At 41.5% G+C, this 19,406-nt stretch overlaps 1 long non-coding RNA gene across 1 annotated transcript in view; it reads left to right on the top strand.

Moving 5' to 3' along the window:
* The window catches only part of LOC120639010, a 194,674-nt gene extending 190,669 nt beyond the window's left edge, over nt 1–4,005 (top strand). The window contains exon 2 of the long non-coding RNA XR_005661094.1: nt 3,556–4,005. This is a non-coding gene — a long non-coding RNA (uncharacterized LOC120639010). The remainder of the gene's footprint in view (nt 1–3,555) is intronic.
* The last annotated feature ends 15,401 nt before the right edge of the window (nt 4,006–19,406 follow it).

Below are 19,406 nucleotides of genomic sequence, written 5' to 3'. Positions count from 1 at the left end.
CAACCACTGACTCTGCTGGCTCCATCCACTCTGATTTCAAACGTGGCCACCTCTCTCCTAGCCTTAAGAAAAATCCTTTCAGGATCCTATTCTATCCTTCATCAATTGCCTTATCTCTCTCCTCCTATTTTTTTTCCAAATTTCTCAAATGGGTTACATGTACTTCTTATACACTTCCACTATCCCTTTCTCAACCCACTACAATCTGGTTTCCTTCCCTTTCACTTCACTTAGCTGGCACGCCCCCAAATTACCAGTGATCTTAGTAAGTCTAATGGACTCTATCAAAATTCTCCTCGATTTCTCAGGCGGACTACTGTAGACTACTCTCTTCTTCTAGAAATACTATCTGAATTTTATTTGACACAGTTCTCTCTTTAGGCTCTAAGCCCCTTGTGGGCAGTGCCCCGTGTACCTACTCTGTTACATTTACTTTCTCAAATACTTAGTCCTGTGTTTTATACACAGTAAGTGCTCCTTGGAGATGCAGTTTGGCTAATGGATAGAACAGAACCCTGGGAGTCAGAAGGACCTGGGTTCTAATCCTAACTCCTCCACTTGTCTGCTGTGTGACATTGGGCATGTCATGTAATTTGTCTGTGCCTTAGTTTCCTCAACTGTAAAATAGGAATGAAGACTAAAAGCCCTATGTGGGACCGGGACTATGTCCAAACTGATTAGCTTGTGCTTACATCAGCTCTTAGAACAGTGCCTGGCACATAGTAAGTACTTTACAAATACCATTGAAAATTGTTATTATTATTATCATTTCTGTGCTTGAAAATTGCTTGCTATGTTCTAGGAGCTGGAGTAGCTACAAATTAGTCAGGTTGGACACAGGCTCTGTCCCGCATGGGGCTCACAGTCCAAGTAAGAGGGAGTAGGATTGCATCCCCATTTTACAGATGAGGTAACTGAAGCCCAGAAAAGTTAATTGACTTTCCCAAGGTTACGCAGCAGACAAATGGCAGAGCTAGGATTAGAATCCAGACTCTCTGACTCCCAGGCCCATGCTCTTTCCATTGATTGATACCGATTGATTCTTGTTCTCCTCTTCCATTTCTATCTTTTTCTCTGACTCCTCTTCCTCCTCTCAGTCTCTAAGTGAATTCCCTTTTCACCTTACTCTTACTCCCTTGGATTCAGTTCCGACCTCCATGCTTATTATGCCCCTCTCCATCTCTCAAGTCCTGACCTCTCTCCCCCTCCAATGTGGTCTGCATTTCATTCTCATATCTGTCTCCCCTGCCCACTACCCCCTGTCCCTTCTCCCCGAGACTGTAAGCTTATTGTGGGCAGGGAATGTGTCTGTTTATTGTTGTATTGTACTGTTCCAAGCACTTTATACACTATTCTGTACACAGTAAGCGCTCAATAAATGCGATTGATGAATGAATAAGTATCAAAAGGTTAGTGCAGCTAAAACCAACCTCCCACTTTTCCATCCCCAGCTCACTCCCTACCTAACTTTCCCAGTTACAGATGGCAACACCAGACTCCCTTTCCAGGAATCTGAAACCATGACATCGTCCTTGACTTACCCTTCTTTCTTGTCAGCTCACACTCTTCATTCCTTGGATTATTCTTGACTCTCCCACCTCCAACACTTTACCCATCCCGTTGTTCATGCCCTGTTCCCTGCGTCGACCTCCCCTGCCCCGTAACTTGTCAAACGCCATCCCTCCCCTTTTCCAAACTCCTGCTAAAATGTCACCTCCCCCAGGAGACTTTTCCTGATTATTCTCCCCTCTTCCTGATCTCGTTACTCCATCAACCAGTTTCACACTCTATTTGTTAAATTTAATTGATTTTTGCATTCAATTTTATTTTTACTTTCTCTTCTGTCATTTCATATTTGGCAATCCGACTCTTTCTACACTATTAGATTATAAAGTCCTTAACGATAGGAACTGCATTTCTATTGCTAATGTATGTTCTTAAGTGTTTAGATAAGTGTGCTGCACACTGTGGGTACTCAGATACTGTTGAAAATGATGAAAACGAACTCATTTCATTAGAGGTGTGGTCTCAGTTCTGTTACAGAATAGCAGTCTGCTCCCTGAGAGATAAAGTCTACATTCATATAGAATTGCTTTTCTAAACATTGAAGTTCAACCCACATTTTCTTACCTGCACCGGAGTAGAACATGAAAAGTTCAAAACCATATATAGGCAGCTGATTTCAATCTCAATGGCCTTTGCTAATGTTTTAGAAAGTTCATATCTCACTTATTCAAGTAAGATGAATTTGTGTGGAATGGTGCAAGTAAAATAACCAATGGCAAATGTAAAATTTTCTGCAAAGTGTGTTTCCACCTTGGTTTAGAATTATTATTATTATTATTGATGTTCACTGCTTATTATGTGCCGAACACTGTACTAAGAATTGATGTAAATACAAGATAATAATAGTGAATGCAGTCCCTGTCCCACATAGGGCTCATAATCTGAGTAGTGCACTGAGTCACAAAGAGGTGAAGTGACTTGTCCAAGGTCACACAGCAGAAAAGTGGCAAAACTGGGATAAGAATCCAGGTCCTCTGACTCTTAGGCCCGTGCTCTTTACACTGGGTCACGTTCTCTCTCCTTGTGGGCAGGGAATGTGTCTACTGACTGTGTCATATTATACTCGCTCAAATGCTTAGAACAGTGCTCTGCACATTATCAGTGCTCAATAAAAACAGTTGTTTGATTAAAGTTTTCTGGAGTACTTCCTTAGACTCTGAAGTTTTCTTTGTGGCCAGTATTCTTTTTCCTTTGGAGAAATGAGGGAAAGATCTGGGTTCTGAGAAAGAGGGGGGTGTTAGACTTAACTTCTGATGTGAAAGCCAAAATACATTTCCCCTTATGATGGATCCATAGTACAGAAGCTGAAGAACCATTAAAGTACACTTTCCCACCCTCTAATCATTAGGATATTCAATGCTTAGTTAAAAGCAAGGAAGCTTGCCTACGAACCCTACTTGTATTATATTCTCCCAAGCACTCAGTGCTTTGTGCACAAAAAGCATTCAGTAAATACCACTGATTAATTATTATTCATTTATTACCCTGTGCCATGCACTGTACTTAAGTGTTTAGATAGGTAAAAGATAATCATATCAGACATAAACCCTGTCCCACATGGAACTCATGGGAAGGAGATCAGGTTCTGAACCCCCATTTTGCAGATGAGGGAATTAAGGCATTGAGAAATTAAGTGACTTGCCCAAGGTCACACAGAAGACAAGTGGCATAGCTGGAATTAGAATCCATATTTCCTGACTCCCAGTCCTGTGCTCTTTCCACAAGACCACAGTGTTTCATAAGTCTCCCTTCTGCAACTTTCCTTCCTAAAAGAACCCCCAAACTTAAAAAGATTCTAAAATCTGGATAGCCACAAAAATTCAGCTACTGCACAAAGCCTTTTTCTTGTGGTTGACTTTCTCCTCTGCTAGATACTTTCAGAGTCCACTTTTCTTTATGGCAGTCCAAGAATTGAATTTGTCTCAGGATGAGTGCTGAGCTCTGCTTATTTACATTTAGAAAAAGTAACTTGTTTGCTTATCTTTTCAGTTTCCAACACAGAATCTTGGGCGGGCCGGCACACTGAAGGGACAGAGGTTCAACAGCAAAATAATCCAGTCACAATGACAGGCGAACCTTCAGAAAAGACGAAAATCACTGACTGAAGTCCAGCTTCTGAATTGCAATTAATGAACACGCCGTCGCCTTTCCAGGACCACTCACAGACTGCACAAAAGAAGCGTTTGCTGTGCAGATAAGGAAGCTCTTTTCCAGTTGGTGCAGTTGATAATTAAGTGACCTTGTCAGAAAGTTTAGATGTTTACCGATGCAGTTGGGAATATTTGGTTTTTTTTAAAGAAAGAGTAAAGATAAAATTGCCTTCAAGCCTACTTTTGATGTCATCTAAATTTAAAAACAAACGGCTAAAAAAAGACACCCAGGCCTTTATTTTAAGGCACCATTAAAAATGTGGCTGGCTTGACAAAAGCTCGAAGTGTACCTTTGTGCATTTCTGAATTTTTATGTATGTAAATCGAGGGAAGATAAGGCTGCAGGCTGCTTATTTAACAGATGTACCAAAGTGGAATTAATGCAGTTTTGATGGATAGCTGCATATTTAGTCAAGATGAAAATGTGTCAGCTTCAGGGAAAATAGCTTCTTCAGTGGGGCCGTGGCACTGACAAGGTTAATAAGACTACATCGCTCTCTTCAAACAAATGATAATTAGGGAAGTCTGCAATTAACTCATTACTTTATTACAAGCAATATAGCCTTTGTCATCAATTTTTATTGCTATACATCCTAATAATTAAGCAGCAGGCGGTAATGGCTCCTGATCATTGCGGAGGTTATTCGAATCAGTGTTGCCATGAATGTGAATAATGCTGGGTTATTTTGGAGAAATGAGAACAAACACATAAATGCCAGGGACTTTCTCTTTGGCTTTGCTAGCAGAGAAACAGAAAAGGATTCTTTCTGAGCATAATTACCCAATGTCATCCAGAGTGTTCCAGGGGGGATGATGCGGTGGATGGTTAAGATATGATGGTGGCGCTTTCCACTTCCTTTGAAAGTCCCATAAATATTTTTCTCTTTGTGAGTCCTTTATGTTTGTTTAACTGGCAGTGAGATACACGATAGAAGTGAAACTCGGTTGGACTATTCTCACTAATCTTTTACAAAATCCGTCTAACGTTTGAGGTTGCCCGATGTCAGCAGCAGCCTCTTAAAAATGCTCGTTTTTTCTCGTTTTTGGAAAGTGGAATATACCCTCCCAAAATGTCATTTACTCCTGCAGAAATTTCCTGATCCATCTCTCAACCCTTCTGTTCTAGCAGACCACAGGCCAAGCCTCACGGGTTTATCTGTTGGTTATTTATCCAATTTTGTCTATTCTATAACTCTTCTTCTTCCTCTCTACATGGCTAGGATATCTCCCTCACTGACTTGTTCCCCAACAGTCCTGGCCCACTTTTTCAGTCTAATTCTCTCCTGAAAATCCCAATGCCTCCACCCCCGTGCCCTTAAACCCCTGACAACCCGAGAAGCATCATGGCTTAGTGTCAGAAATGCCTATTGGATAGAGCACAGGACTGGGAATCGAAGGCCATGAGTTCTAATCCCAGCTCCTCCACTTGTCTGCTGCGTGGCCCTGGGCAAGTCACTTCCTTTCTCTGTGCCTCAGTTACTTCCTCTGTAAAATGAGTATTGAGACTTTGAGGGCCATGTGAGACAGGGGTTGGGTTCAACTCAATTTGCTGTATCCACTTTAGTGCTTAGTACAGTGCCTGGCACATAGTAAGTGCTTAACAAATACCATTATTATTATTATTATTATAGAGCACGGTCCTGGGAAACAGAAGGATCTGGATTCAAATGCCCTTTCTGTCCCTTGTCTGCAGTGTGTGTGACCTAGGGCAAGTCAATTCACCTCTCTGTGCCTCAGTTACTTCATCCGTAAAATGGCAGTTAAGACTGAGAGCCCCCTGAGGAAGAGGGACAGTGTCCAACCTGATTAGCTCGTATCTATCCCTGAGTTTAGTACAGTGACTGGCACAGAGTAAGAGCATGAAAAATACCATTTAAAAACAACCAAGCAAAATCATAAATAACTCTCTTTTGGTGAAATGGAGGCCACCAGATGAACTTCCCCAAGAGCAGCTGCCTCTAAAGGTCCTTTTTCTCCTCACCTGGCTCTCAAAAAATGTTTCCTAGTCTCCAAATCTCACTATGCCAATACTTGTGCCCTGGACAACATCCCATCTCTCTTCCACTTGTCTTCGAACTTGTCATGGGTTCGAATCCCGGCTCTGCCACTTGTCAGCTGTGTGACTGTGGGCAAGTCACTTAACTTCTCTGTGCCTCAGTTACCTCATCTGTAAAATGGGGGTTAAGACTGTGAGCCTCATGTGGGACAACCTTATTACCCTGTATCTACCCCAGCACTTAGAACAGTGCTCTGCACATAGTAAGCGCTTAACAAATACCAACATTATTACTATTATTATCATTCTATCTTCAACCGCCTCTATTCATGCCCCTCTGGGACCTTTCCTTCAGCCTTTTTATATACTCAACTTTGCCTCAGTCATTTAATGAGTCAGTGGTATTTACTGAGTCCCTACTAGGTGAAAAGTACTGTATGAAGCACTTAAGAGAGAACAACAAAAGATGTCGCATGGACTAGTGGATAGAGCATGGGCCTGGCAGTAAGGACCTGGGTTCTAATCCCGGCTCTGCCCTTTGTCTGCTTTGTGACGTGGGTAAGTCATTTACCATCTCCGTGCCTCAGTTACCTCATCTGTAAAATGGGGATAGAGACCGCAAACGCTTTGCTGGACAGAGACTGTATCCAACCTGATTAGCTCATATATACCCCAGGGCTCAGTAGAGTGCCTAGCACCTAGTAAACACTTAACTAGTACCATAAAAAATTTAAAAAGCAATACACACACTTTCTCCCCTGTAGATGTTACAGCCTAATGAGGGAGACACTCTAATGAGACATATCCACTTACTTCAGGGATATGAGCTCGGGCTTGCTGAAGTGAAGGTTTTGAGGATTTTTAAACAACCACTGCAAAACCTAGCTACTTGAAACAAGTCAGCAAACCACACTAGGTAGAAATACTGCATTTAAGCAGAAATCTGCCCTCATATAATGGTCTATGTGAAAAATTGCTATTACCATAATAATAATAATAATAATGGTATTTGTTAAGTGCTATGTGACAAGCACTGTTCTAAGCGCTGGGGGAGATACATGTTTATCAGCTTGTCCCAAGTGGGGCTCACAGTCTTAATCCCCATTTTCCAGATGAGGTAACTGAGGCCCAGAGAAGTGAAGTGACTTGTCCAAAGTCACACAGCTGACAAGCGGCGGAGCCGGAATTGGAACCCATGACCTCTGACTCCCATGCCCGGGCTCTTTCCACTAAGCCATGCTGTTTCACCATAGACATTATGGAAAGGAGAGTCATAAACATAGAGGTGGTTACTGAAGCCCAGGAAGTTGACTATAAAGTGGGAAGGGAAGACAGAGGCTGAGAGGAGAAAGTAGCATGGCCTAGTGGATAGAGCACTGGCCTAGGAGCAGAAGGACCTGGGTTCTAATTCCAGCTCTGCCACTTATCTGCTGTGTGACCTTGGGCAAGTCACTTAACTTCTCTGTGCTTCAGTTCCCTTATGTGTAAAATGGGAATTAAGACTGAGCCTACCCCATTTTGCTTAGTACAGTGCTTGGAACATAATAAATGCTTAACAAATACTATTCCCTCCCCCCCACCCCCAGCCCCCGACACACACCCCTCCAAGAGCTAACGTAAAATTTTTAATAAAACTATCATATGGACATGTTTAAGTGTGCATTTATTGATAATCAGATCTTGTTCCATGAATGATCTTTAGCTCTAGGTTTTCCGAGTTCCAGAATCTATAAAGTGAGATTCTGAAAGCTTAGTGAGCATATTAAGATATATTCCATGCACTGGTTTCTGAAACCACAGCACCACAGATTGGTATCCTGTGATCACGTCTATGGCACCCATAAATTGAAATCACATTTGGAGTGGGTGGGGATTTGGCTCCAGGGCCAGCCATCATTAAAATAAAAGGATGTAGCAATTGGATGGCAGATATTCTGGAAACATCGAAGGTGGTGACCAAGGCAACTTTCTTTAAGCAGGGATTGTTCAGATGGTGACTTGGTAACTGCAGTTACCAAGAAGTGAAGTTTCTGTTTGAAAGCATTAAGTGCCTCTGCTGAAAAAAGAAGCCATTTTTGCCAACTCTTCCGGCTGTATCTTAATTAATTTATTCCTTCTGAAAATTAGAATTGGTTAAAAATTCAGAAGACTCATGTGAGACTGAAATTAGTAAACTGTTACTCTTTCTCCGTTCATTTCATCAACCTTGCTGAACTCTAACCAAAATAAATGGAAATCAATTTGATTTTTTTTCTCTGTTCTCAAGCAGATTACCTGTTAGAAAATCTCGATTGATAACGTAGGCTTGTTTGAAGCAATTCATTTCTTTTCCTATTTGCCAACTCAATCTTTTGGTATCAGGGAAGCGGCAAGGCCTAGTGGAAAGAGCATAGGCCTGGGAGTCAGAGGACCGAGGTTGTAATCCCAACTTCACCACTTATGTGGGATTTGACCTTGGGCCTCAGTTCCCTCCTCTGCAAGATAAGGATTTGATACCTGTTCTCCCTCCTACTTAGACTGTGAGCCCCATGTGTGACCAGAATATCTTGTATCTATCCCAATGCTCAGTACAGTGCTTGGCACATAGAAAGTGCTTAAAAATACAATTATTTTTATCACCATTATTATTAGTAGTAGCAGTCGTATGCATAGCGAATAGAGCATTGGCCTGGGAAGTCCTGGGTCCTAGTCACGGCTCTGCCACTTGTCTGCTGTGTGACCTTGGGCAAGATGCTTCTCTGTGCCTCAGTTACCTCATCTGTAAAATGGGGATTGAGACTGTGAGCCCAATGTGGGTCAGGGACTGAGTCCACCCCGATTTGCTTGTGTCCACCCCAGCACTTAGAACAGTGCCTGGCACATAGTAGGAGCTTGACAAACACCATAGTTAATAATAATAATTAGTACTATCTCTTAGGCCATTGTTAATGTGAGAATGTCATCTCCGGTCATCGGGATTGCCTTAACCGCTCAAGGTTTCTGTTATAAATCGGTGAGAGATTGACTTAAAAGAAGTTGCAATAAATATTATAATTTACAAGTCCATACATATCTCGACGACAATTCAAGATACAGTGCAGCTCTTTTCTAATGCTTATTTTTATGATTCCACGATTCTAATTTTGTACCTGTTTTCCTGGGTTCATTTCCTATATATAGTATTTCAACCGCCTATCACTGACACTAAAAGAGTAAAGATAGAGAATTACACACAGCATTGAATTTCATCTTTCCATCAGGGCAGTATTAGCTTCGGAATCTCAGGGAAAAGGTGATGGCGAACAAAGCACCACTGCAAGTACAGAAAAACAGCTCTTCTCCAGTCATGATTTGAATGAGGGAAAATCCTTTCCTTTTTCCCTTGAGAAATTTTAGATATGATAGTTGTAAACTCTGCCTTTCAAATGAATAGCACAAATGCTAAATTATGCACCAGGCCCCTGACGAGATTAAATCAGTGTGGCATAATTAACACCCTCTCCAGTCCTAATAAGGGTCTTTCATACTGACCCAGATTAATATGGTGCTCTTTGAATACTATTTTATTTTTAAGTGATATGCAAGGTTATTTGCCAGAAAAAGGCCAGTGACCTTCTAGCATCCTGTTGATTTAAAGACCATTGACTCCATCTCTAGTGAGTGCAAATACAATGGAGATCATTTTCTTAGAAAGCCAACAAATTCCACTCTTCAGTGTGACTGTGGTGCTCTAGGCAGCAGTTTGTGCCCTTTTCTTTGATGGGCTCAGTTCCAGAGAGACCCATATTTCGTATGGATAATATGCAAATTTAGATTTGAGGTGCCAGCCAAGAGTGCTTTGACAATGCTAATCCTATTGGGCTTCGAAAATCAGGGGCCAAACCTTATATAAAGATTCCATAGACTTGCTTTTCTTTATTCCTTATCCTTCCTGTATTACTTGGGAGCAGGCTGACCTAATGAAAAATGCATGGCTTGGGGAGTCATGTGACCTGGTCCCAGTTCTGCCATTGGCCTGCTGAATGACCTTGGTAAATCAATTACTTGCATTTATTGAGTGCCTACTTTGTGGGTACTAAGCATTTCACTCAGTTTCTCTGTTCCCTCATTCGTGAAATAGAGATGACACCTACTCTTACACACCCTCTTAGACTACGAACCTCGTGTGGGATACAGAGTGTCTGATCTGATTAATTCGAGAATTTAGTTCAGTGTTTTACACACAGAAAGATTATTGAAAGATGAATATGATTGATCTGATTACCTTGTATGTAACCCAGTGCTTAGCACATAGCCAGTGCTTAACATCGTGAAAAAATATCTTCAGAGAAATAATGAAGAAATCTGAGTTTTTTGGATAATAAATGTTCATCAACCTTTTGTATCTTATCATAGTCTATTTAAATGTACTGTACTTGCATGGCTTGTGCTCACTGTGGGCAAAGAATGTGTCTGTTATATTGTTGCTTGCACTCTCCCAAGCGCTTAATAGAGTGCTTACAAAGGGCTCAATAAATACGATTGATTTAAATACAGTGTCCTAAGACTTTGAAAATAATCCTCTGCCATCTGTTACCCCCAAATACCTGGATGTCCAAGTAGAGCTTCAATAAATTCTTGGGGAAGAGATCTTCTGCCCAGAAATTTAGGAGTATAGAGGGAAAAGTTTGATACCAAGACAGTGCATCCATAACCTTAGCCATTATGAAGCTTGTCAAGGAGGGCGAGCCTCATGAACTTCCTCCAAGCTCTGTTCGTCCCCAGTGGGCGATTAAATACTGGGCTCCATGGACAATTGGTATGATCCACTGCTTATATTTTTTGGTTCTAAGAGCATGAGGAACGAGTTGTGATGTTCTTTGGCTTCCATCCTTGTGCCTTTAAAAACGATTTTATAATGTAAAGGATCATCTTTCCATCAGGTGCCAATGTGGTTAGTTGCAGCAGAGGATGCAGATTCATAATTTGTATTTAGAATTCCTTGTGGTTTCATGGGAGCCAGAACTAATGAATTGACCAGCGGTAAAGAGGTACGATAAGAATGCAGCGAAGGAGGCTATGCCCTCAGTGAGGTTGAAAATTCTGTGGTCTGATCTACTGGACTGTGAAATAGTCTCCCAAGGGAATGACAGCCATCGGCACTGTAGGACACAGTTAAAATGAAGGCTGATGAAGCACAAACAAATAGACTTTAGGGGATGGATCTTGCACTATCCCCTGTGGGATTGTCCAGATGTAATTTAATTAGCTTGTTCCAGCTCTGGTGTATTACACCGTCCTCTTAAGAGTTTCCATGGCATAAATAAATACGCTTAAACACATTTCAAAGTGATGTAAAATCAACTCATTAAAGCACGTTTAAGAAATAAGAAGCAAAAGTCACATCCTCCTAGATTACATTACTATATAAGTCTAAAGCTGATGAATATACATTCCTATTGTAGCTTTCACGAAGGCAGATCTGACACTAGGAAGTCTTGGTTTTTACAGTTTATTTAGGAAAAACTCGATTTGGAAAATGGGCTTCATTCCAGGCTTCTAATGCAGCAGAAGATCCATATGCTTAACAAATCATTCAAACTATGGTATTTATTGAGCACTTACTATATGTAGAGCACTGTACTAAGCCCTTGGGAGAGTACTCTCCCCTTCTAAACTATAAGTTTGTTGTGGGCAGGGAATGTGTTTGTTTTACTCTCCCATGTGCAGATACGTACCCTTATAGATGTATATATCCAGTTGAGCTTTGTCTTTAAAGATGACACAAGGTCTAAGGAAATGTGGAGTGTTCAGAGCTTAGGGGGAGCAATTTGATGATGGCAAGAGCCTGAGAAGCTATTACACAACTCCGTTTCTGGAGTGTAAAATGGGCTCTGTAATAGTACTATTTATTTAGCCCTTACTCGGTGCAGTGTACTGTTCTAGGAACTTGGGAAAAAAAATTAAAAAGTCATGTGATTGTGCTCACAAGGAGCTTACGCTCTAATGAAAGAGGCAAACATTAAAAATATTTACAGTGAGAGAGTTCAAAATACATGATTGTATACAATTACATATGCTATGGGAACGATAGAATTTCTCTGACTCCTCTTGATGATTGGCTTAAATGTCAGGAAGTCTTTCCTTCGATCGAGCCTGAATGCTCCATGCTGCAGTTCAAGCCGAATTCATTTAGTTCTATCCACACGGGAAGATAATTTCTTTGCTGTACTGTCTCAAGCAGTTAGTACAGTGCTCTGCACACAGTAAGTACTCAATAAATACCAGTGATTGACTGGAGAACAGAAACGACACCACTCCAGGAGGTAGGTCTACATTGATTATTCTATTGTGATTATTTATATTTTGGCACCTCTTGCACTGGGTAGTGATGTTGTGATGATGATGATATTTGTTAAGCACTGTCAAACGCTGTTCTAAGCCCTGGGGTAGGTACGAACTAATCAGGTTTGGACAAAGTCCCTGTCCCACATGTGGCTCACAGTCTTAATCCTCATTTTTACATGTGAGGGAACTGAGGCATAGAGAAGTGAAGTGACTTTCCCAAAGTCACACAGCAGACAGGGGACAGAGCTGGGATTAGAGCCCAGTTCCTTCTGATACTCAGGTCTGTACTTCATCCACTAAGTCAAGCTACTTCTTTGTGAGCCCAACATGGGCTTTGGGGCTGGTGCTTACAGTTTCTGGGAATAAAACTTCTCGTTCACCATTTCCCCAGTGTTTCCCCCTTTTTACATGCTGACAAAGAAAGGGTTTACTGGGACACGTTGGACTTACTGTGCAGTGAAGTCCTTTGAGAGACAGTGCTAAAGAAGTATTCCACCATTTCCACTCACTGAGAGTGTGCTATTTCCTCTGGGAGGAAAAGAGATTCGATCATCTAAAATGCCTTTTCTGTCTCTGGGACTCTGCCAGAATTTTGACAGCTGTGAGGGTTTTGAATTGAGTTCTAAAGGCAGCACTACAGTGATAAGTCTGGGAGATAAGGATGGATCAACTGAACTGCCCATAGCACTTTTGGGGGACGAGGGGCCATTTATAATATTGTTAGCCACCACCAGGGAATGAAACAAGATGACTTGCAACTACTCCATAGAACAGCAATATTAGAATATTTTATTTATCTGAACTGCAGCCGCTGTCCTCCTCGTTTACGCGAAAGTTATTTTTCCCCAAGTGCTGAAGTGCGAGCATGAACAGCCACACTGTTTAACCCTGCCGGAGCAAACTAGCCCACGGCACAAGCTATTTATGCTGTCTCATTGCCACTGGATGGCATTAGTTAGTTGTGCTGCTTGAATGAAAGTGGAATTAGGTAATTGTTTCACTAGGGTCTTTGCTGATTTGTGATCAGCCCAGGCAACCTAGGCATGGAGAGGTGAATCAAGAGTAGAGTTCAGCTCTCTTCACTTCTTATTTTCCGGTAGAGTAGAGGGCATAAGGTAATATGTCAAGATTACCTCACAGAATTCATTTCCCTTAAAACTCCCACCCAAAAAACAAAGAAGCAACTTTCCAAATAATAGAGCAGTAGACATATTCATCCCATCCTTTTGAAATGGGAATGGAAGATATGAATTTCCCTACACATCATTTAATCTGTCAAGTCCATATAAACATTTTTTTTTCAAATAAAAAAAATGCTATTAAAGCTGAATGGAATTTCCAAGTGAAAAGTTTTAACTCCAGGCTTTCTCAAATTGTGAAATTTTAACAGAACCGCAAACTGGATCACAGGTTGCCATTGCTATTATGTCCTGCACGTTGAAGAAAAGCTAATAAATTATTCTTTTTCAGCAATCATCCCCTTTCAGATGCCAATGACGCTGCGTGTCCCAAGTGGTGTAAAACATAATTCTAAATGTTCCACAATGTAAGCAAATGAGGCCCACTCCTTTACGGGTGATGTAGGTCTTTATGTTTCCCATTTCATCTTTGTTGCAAAAATTTTTCTCAGCCTTTTCCTTTTCTTAGTTAGCAACTGACTTTGTTCATGGTTGCCATTAAACCAGGCCTTTACGATATTCGATTATTCATGAGTTTAATATTCAGTATGATTACCATTTTCATATAGCACAATGCAAAGAGATTCTTTATCATTAATATACAATGTTGGTTTGGGTCTTGCAAAGCTCCTGGGCATACCTGGGAAATCTCATAAAGAAATGGAAAATTCAGGAAGGCCTTTGATTTGCATTTCCCCACCTTTTGTGTTATCACATTGCCTACGCAGTTGTCGTTATAGTTGGCAAATGGGGAAACGTGACAGAAGCGAGAAATGCTGCTTGTTGCTTATAAATCTTCACTAATTATACCTATTAACCAGAGGAATTAAATTGTTATGGTGAAGTGTAAGTTTAAAATTAAGAAAATACGACGGGTCATGCTACATCTCTGTATCCCATGAGCCAACCAAATGGTAGCAGTGGTTCCGTGGATCCTCATTGATCACCGAGACCGGCGATCAATGAAAGATGCATGGAGCCACCAATTAGAAGCCAGTTGTGGAATACTGATACGTTCAATGGATTTTCATGTGAAAGTGAATATTTTTCCTAGACCTGATAGAGGATATGGCTCGGATTGCGAACAAAGGGAAACTGCACTTGGGGTGAAAGGTTGGAAGAGAGGCATGATCTCGCTAACCCTCATTCGTCTTTGTGAAAGGTGATAGTGAATTGATTTACTAGATATGATGCATATGTCAAAAACACTCCTCCTTCTAAACAGATTCATTGGATGAGCCTGTCCAAGGGGCTCAAGGTAAAGGGTCCCTTAGGAAAAGACTCTGCAGAGTGTCTGTGCCCTCACTGTAACAAGGGAAGAATAAGGAAGTTTTTCAGAGTGCTTCATATTTGACTCTCGTGTCTCAAACCCCTCATTCGTGTCCTTCCTCCTGCCTGGAACTCATCCCCTTCGCATCTATCGAGTCACAACTCTCCCCACCTGTAACATTCTCCTACATTCCCAACTCCTCCACGAAGTGCTCACAGTCTGAATTCCCATTTTACAGATGAGGTAAATGAGGCACAGAGAAGTGAAGTGACTTGCCCGAGGTTATACAACAGACAGGTGGTGGAACCAGAATTAGAAATCAGGTTTTTCTGACTCCCAGGCTCATCCTCTATCCAATTGCCGTGCTTCTTCTCTGTCCAAACTCTCCTACTAACAGTTATAACTCTATTATTCCTCCTACTCCAACTATTTGTAAATAATTCATGTATGCCTGACCGCCATTAGATTGCGACTCTCAGTCAATTGTATTCTTCCAAGAATGTAGTGCATCTGGACACAGAAGGTACCCTATAAATATTAGTAATCCCCTCTCTGCAGCACCCATAAGTAAGTTGCTATGCCATCGGGAACCATGACACAAGAATTGGCTGGTGATGATTCGAAGAAAAATTGGATCCTATGAGTTATTCTTCCAATAGAACTTGAAATTATTTTCATTTTCTTGGAGGGGATTGAGTTGTGGTCAGATGGGATTCAGATCAGATTTTGTTTTTGACTCAACGACTGACCAAATATGAACTTGTGATAACTGTGTTTTGTAACTGAAAACAAAATTTTCAATCCTATGGATTTGGTGAAGTACTGCTGATATGTCTCTCATATTAAAATACATACTCAAAATGGTGGTGAGGAAGGGTGGCCATGGGCGAATACAGGGGGAAGGCCCAAAAACAGCGAGTGGGCAGTCTAGGGCGGGTGTACTGACTACGTGAGAGGACATTAGAAGGAGTTTCAAGCCCCAAGTCCCCAGCACCTGACCCCGAATAACGGTTCGTCATCAAAAGGCGAGCTGACCTGGAGTCTCCATAAACACTCAGGCCAATCAGGAAGCGACACAATGCCTACGGGCATGTCAACAAAGTATAAAAGGAGAAGAACAAAGGATTTAGCTCGCTTTAAATTTTAAATTTAAATTCCACTTTAAATTCCTGGTGTTATAATTGGGACACTTATTACACTTTAAATTGGAATTACACTTTAAATGCCTGGTGTTATAATTGGGACAGGGGGCTGGGAGTTGGGAGTGAAATAAACTTTGTTTGGCCCCTCGGAGTAATTCATTACTCACCAAGGTTCTGAACCGTAGTAGTCAGTGGTGGATCGCCAACAGTGGCATCATTTCCTTCTCTCCTTTTGAAATTATGAGGCATGATAAACACAAGAAGTACTTTTTGCCACCATTATTAATGGTGATACAGACAATTTGTCACATCAAATTTTCCTTGCTCTGCAAAACGTGTTCCGCAATTAATAACAAGAACTCAGGTAGAAATAACGGGGAAAAAGGTTTTGAAAAATAACAGAACACATTTGTGGAGTCAAATTTATATCACCTACTAGAAATAAGTAATAGCCTAATAACAAATGGTGATAGAAACCCCGACACAGTACTGATCTTATCTCAATAGTTAAATCAATCAATCATATTTATTGAAGCCTACTGTGTGCAGAGCACTGCATTAGGCCTTTGGGAGGGTTTAGTATACCTGAGTGGGTAGACCCATTCCCCTGCCCACAAGGAGCAGCTAAATGAAACTTTCTTCAAGAATAGATCTGAAGTAGCAAGAATAAGTTGGTGTTCTATTTGACTAGCACTCTCCCTCCTATTTATCGACTCTCTTCCCTTACAACCCCGACTCTCACTCATTCCTCTCAAGCTAACCTATTCACTCTGCCTCGTTCTTGTCTGTCGCACCGAGACTTCTTGGTTAAATTTTCTCCCCTCCTCAAATGCCCATTCCCCCATTATGTCCTACTGATGACAGATCTCCACATTTCCCTTTTAGAAATCACATCTGCTACCCAAGTCCTAACCTGATGAGTCTCTCATCTCTTCACTTAATATGCCCCCAACTATTACTTCAGCTCTTTTGCACCACTCATCACCATCATCATCAACAGCATTTACTGAGCACTTACTATGGGCAGAACACTGTACTAAGCACTTGGTAGAGTTTCACACAATAGAGTAAGTAGACACATTGCCTGCCCACAACAAATTTGTATTCTAGAGGTACTCAACACTTAATTATTCAAAACCCCTGTAGTGCTTATGTACTCTTCTGTTCATATATTTTCTTTAAAACTCTATTAAGTCCTCTTACCTGCAGTGTATTCAACGTGCTCTCTCCACTGTTAGAATGTATACTTCTAGAGACAGACATTTATCACAATTTTCCAAGCCCCTGGTTCAGTACACAGCATTGAGTAGGGGCTTAAAAAAATGCTCTTGATTGATACTTTAAACTAGTTTTCTGTCATATTAAAAAATACATCAGTAAAGCTATGTTGGAGAGTTTGCCCACTAGATCTACATTTTTGATAAAGAACAATTTACTTTTTCTAATGACTAAATTTCTTTCTCTGTGTTATACTAAGCAAGACCTGGGCACACGTATAAAAAATAAACCAATTAATAATAATGATGATATTTGTTAAGCGCTTACTATGTGCAAACCATTGATCTAAGCGCTGGGGGGATACAAGGTGCTCAGCTTGCCCCACGTGGGGCTCACAATCTTAATTCCCAATTTAGAGATGAGGTAACTGAGGCTAGAGAAGTGAATTGACTTTTCCAAAGTCACACAGCTGACAAGTGCCGGAGCTCGGATTAGAACCCATGACCTCTGACTCTCAAGCCCGTGTTCTTTCCACTGAGCCACTCTGCTTCTCAATTAATAATTACATTTAATAAATAGTATTTAGCTTTGTGCGCAGAGCACTTCCCTAACCACTTGGCAGACTACAACAGAGTCCCCTGTGGGCAAGAAACATGACTACCAACTCTGTTGTAGTCACGGTCTAGAGAGGGAGACAGATATTAACATAAATCACAGATCTATGCATAATGCTGTGGGGCTGGGGATGAACAGTGTTTATTTCTAAGAGAGGAGACTATACAAATAACTCCAGTGATGCTATGAATAGTTCCTAGGACAGCTCTATGCAATTTATAGATCTCCCATATATATTTGTTGATAATGATCTATCATATTTAATGGGTGCTTACTGTGTGCAGAACACTGCCCTAAGTTCTTGGGAAAGTACCCTATACCAGGGTTCGTAGACACATTTCCTGCCCACAGTGATCCTGCAGTCTAGAGGACACAATCGTCCTACTGCAGTGGGTTGAATCCAGCTCCGAAATCAGATGCTGATGCTCTAGAGTTATAATTAGCTCCTGGACACCAGCTGGCAAAGTAGTTCTGCTGATATGAAAGCTGGCAGGGCAGCTACATCCAGGAAGGAAGGATGGAAATAGTAGGAGCTGAAGACCCACTTTGCAAATACCATCCTATCAGCTGCTGAACGGGAAGAGTCCTTCATTAGGATGAAGACCAGCTTGAGAGGATGAATGGATATCGATGTCCAAATTGATGGTTTCCCTATCTGGTTTTGTAAAACTAATACCACTGAAAAATTTTAATTCTCTTGTCACATCCCCAGGAATATTTAAATATATTATTGTTTTCTCAGTCTTCAAAATTTTACACAAGAGAATTCCTTAAATATTTTGTAAACAGCCCCACAATGTGAGTATTAGCATGTTGATTCAATGACTTCCAAGATGGATCATTTGTATTAGCCCATCCCATCCCATCTTTGAGGAGAGAGGGGCAGCTATGAGCTTGGCTTCTCAGGTGGCGACTGAGACAATTAAAATCTGTAGTCCAAGGTCATCCATCACTGGAAGAGCTAGGGCCAAATCCCTCTCGGGGACTCTTTCATTTGACTTGAGGTGAAGAGAACCTAGGCATGCTCACTTAGAACAGGGCCTTGTGGTGAGCCCATAACAAGCTGCCCTGTTAGTGACTGTTTGTAATCCCATGAACAACAACAACAAGAAACAGTCTTGCAAAGGCACTGATGCCTCTACTTGAAGCGGGTGATTGTGGGCCTGTGGGGAAGGAGTATGGAGGGATGCATGCTTTCTCTCCCTGTTCTACCCAGTAACGGGCCTGGACCAATCAAAGACTCTCACGTAGAGCCACAGCTGCGATGCCTTAGGCAGATATCAGGCATTCAAAAGGTCATTTTGAATTGGGAGGGGGCACCTGGAGTTAGTTCAGGGGCACACACAGAAACTACAAGAGAAGAGGTAGAAGTATGCAAAGAAGCAAGAAGGAAGTTCCTGAATGCAGCAGAAAAAGCAGGAGAGCAGCAGTCGACAGCAGCTGCAGAAGAAGGCAGCAGCATTTGGAAGCAGAGAGAAGCAGTATTGGCAGAATGGCTCCTTTGCCTACAGACTGGTATTGGACCCCTGGTGGATTAGAGTAAGTGAATGTGTAGATGTGTCACTCCTTTGCACGTTGGTAAAACTAAGTAAAAAAGCTTTCCACAGTAACCTTGGTGATCAGAGGTGGGGTTTGACATCTACTATGTGTCACTGAGGCTCCCTCGGTCCAGGAAGGTCCTGGTTGGTACGAACCGGGGACTCACGATAGACCTAATGCCCATTTTAAATAGCGGAACTTTTTTTCAACTCTAAAGAAGCAAATTGTGGGGTTGAACTCAATTCCTGAATTTGGAAACTGTTTGTCTCTGGATTACCTTCTGTTTCGGGAGCCACATGTAACATAAAACTAACATTCAAAAAGGTTTCTCTACCGGTCTAGGAGATTACTGGTAAGTAAACTTATCCTTCTTTGGAGAAAGAGATGCACAACCAAGGTAGAGTGAATTTCAGGGGGAGGAAGTGA

Source organism: Ornithorhynchus anatinus, chromosome 2 (assembly GCF_004115215.2).
Source record: "Ornithorhynchus anatinus isolate Pmale09 chromosome 2, mOrnAna1.pri.v4, whole genome shotgun sequence".
NCBI classification, from domain to species: domain Eukaryota; kingdom Metazoa; phylum Chordata; class Mammalia; order Monotremata; family Ornithorhynchidae; genus Ornithorhynchus; species Ornithorhynchus anatinus.
The sequence above is the reverse complement of the archived record's forward strand: the minus strand, read 5'-3'. Positions and strand labels throughout refer to the sequence as shown.